The sequence below is a fragment of the Hevea brasiliensis genome, chromosome 1 (assembly GCF_030052815.1).
Source record: "Hevea brasiliensis isolate MT/VB/25A 57/8 chromosome 1, ASM3005281v1, whole genome shotgun sequence".
Taxonomy (NCBI): domain Eukaryota; kingdom Viridiplantae; phylum Streptophyta; class Magnoliopsida; order Malpighiales; family Euphorbiaceae; genus Hevea; species Hevea brasiliensis.
Window position 1 is genome coordinate 74,895,243 of NC_079493.1, and position 2,934 is coordinate 74,898,176.

Here is a 2,934-nt window from a genome sequence, read left to right on the forward strand (position 1 = left end):
TATTGATGATATTTTGGTGTATTCCAAGACCATGGAAGAACATGATGAACATTTTAGGATTGTTTTGCAAACCCTGAGAGAAAAGAAGCTGTATGCTAAGTTGTCCAAGTGTGACTTCTGGTTAAATGAAATTGCATTCCTTGGACACATAGTGTCAGCTGATGGGATTAGAGTGGATCCCAAGAAAATAGAAGGAGTGATGGAATGGAAGCCTCCCAGAAATACAACTGAGGTCAGAAGCTTCTTGGGGCTAGCTGGGTATTACAGGAGATTTGTGAAGGGATTTTCCTTAATAGCTGCTCCAATGACCAAATTGTTACACAAGAATGTCAGATTTGACTGGAATGACAAGTGTCAGACCAGTTTTGAGAAGTTGAAGGCTATGTTGATAGAGGCACCAGTGTTAACACAGCCAGTGTCGGGAAAGGACTTAGTGGTCTACAGTGATGCCTCTCATAATGGGTTAGGGTGTGTATTGACGTAAGAGGGGAAGGTGGTCGCTTATGCTTGCAGGCAGCTAAGGCCACATGAACAGAATTACCCTACCCATGATCTAGAGCTTGCAGCAATTATCTTCGCACTGAAGATATGGAGGCACTACTTGTATGGTGAAAAGTGCTACATTTACACAGAACACAAAAGTCTAAAATATTTGCCAACTCAGAAGGAGCTCAACCTTAGACAGAGACGATGGATTGAGTTTCTGAAGGACTATGATTGTGTAATTGACTACCATCCTGGGAAGGCAAATGTAGTTGCTGATGCTTTGAGCAGAAAATCCATCACAGCTTTGAGATCATTGAATGCCCGTCTATCTTTGGTTCGAGATGGAGCTATTTTGGCTGAGTTGCAAGTAAGGCCAAACCTGCTACAGCAGATTTTAGATGGGCAAAAGGCAGATGAAAAGTTAATGGCTATTATGAGCAAAATCCTAGAAGGGAAGGCAACTGACTATGAAGTGAAAGCAGATGGGTGTCTATACTACAAAGGAAGAGTATGTGTACCAGATAATGGGGAATTAAAAGCCAATATTCTGAAAGAGGCACATGCCAGTGTTTATGCTATGCACCCAGGAAGTACAAAAATGTATCATGATCTGAAACTTCAGTATTGGTGGCCTGGTATGAAGAAGGACATAGCTGACTATGTGACTAAATGCTTGACATGTCAGCAAGTCAAGGCAAAACATCAAGTTCCATAGGGTTTGCTACAGCCTATACGCATACCTGAATGGAAATGGGATCGGGTCACCATGGATTTTGTAAGTGGTCTACCTCTCACCCAGAAGAAACATGATGCAGTATGGGTGATAGTGGATAGATTGACGAAGTCAGCACACTTTCTGCCAGTCAGGACTAACTACTCACTAGAGAAGTTAACAGAATTGTATATCAGTGAGATAGTTAAACTGCATGGAATTCCACTTTTCATCATATCTGATTGAGACCCAAGGTTTACATCAAGATTTTGGAAGAAGTTGCATGAGTCCTTGGGTACAAAACTCCACTTCAGCACAGCTTTCCATCCTCAGACGGATGGCAATCAGAAAGAGTAATCCAGGTAAACAATTGAACCAATTGAATTAATACAAATATTGAACAAAAATAATAATAATAACATGATATATATGTCAGGTCCTTGAGGATATGCTGAGGAGTTGTGTCATTGAGTTTGAGGGAAGTTGGGATAGATATCTTCCACTGGCAGAATTTGCATACAACAATAGCTACCAAGCTAGTATCCAAATGGCCCCATATGAAGCACTGTATGGGAGGAAATGTAGAACTCTAGTGTGCTGGACTGAATTGGGCGAAGACAAACTGGTAGGGCCAGACCTGGTGAAACAGACTGAGGAGAAAGTAAAACTAATCAAAGCCAATCTGAAGGTTACCTCGCATGCATGTAAATCCTATGCTGACTTGAAGAGAAAAGAAATAGAATATGCGGTTGGCGATAAAGTGTTCCTCAAGGTGTCACCGTGGAAGAAGGTACTGAGGTTTGGAAGAAAATGTAAGTTAAGCCCTAGGTTCATTGGCCCATATGAAATCATTGAACGTGTGGGTCCAGTGGCCTATAGGCTAGCTTTACCACCAGAGCTGGACAAGATCCACAATGTGTTCCACGTATCTATGCTAAGAAGATATCGCTCAGATCCTTCACATGTCATCTCCATGGAAGAAATTGAAGTACAACCGGATTTGACATATGAAGAAGAACCCATACGGATCCTGGCTCGGGAAGTGAAAGAGTTGAGGAATAAGCAGATTCCACTGGTGAAAGTGCTTTGGAGGCACCACAACACCGAAGAGGCAACTTGGGAAAGTGAAGAGACGATGAGGCAACAGTTCCCTCTACTGTTTGCATCAGGTAAGTTTCGAGGACATAATTTAAATTAGAGGGGAAGAGTTGTAACACCCTCCCTGTAGCAACTCCGTACATTCTCTTGCTCGGTGACCAAGGTCGATCGACATACTAGAACGTTTGGAAAAATATTTAAACTAAAGTGAGGAACCATAATTAACTCAAATATTAATAAGAAAAATTTAGGAAAAATTTTAGAAATAAAATACAACCAAGTTAAATGAGCCGGTGCCCTAGCGATGGGTAACCAAGTGAGAAGTTGCGGTTCTTGCAACTAGGAGCCCTAGACCCAGGAGAAAAATTATAAAATAATTATTGGGACTCCAGAGAAGGGTCATTGAGGTTCCTATGGCATTAGAATGCCAAGAAAATATTTAGAAAAATTTTTCAATCGGTACAGACAATTTTGACCCGTTAAGCCAAACGGAGGGCATTTTGGTCATTTCATCTTCAGAGATGATTTTTGGCCGACTTGTCCAGTTAAGTAAGTAATTATTATGATCTAAAATATGAATAAATATTGCTAAATATTGAATTGAAAATGAGTAGAAAAGAAAAGAAAAGAAAATGAAA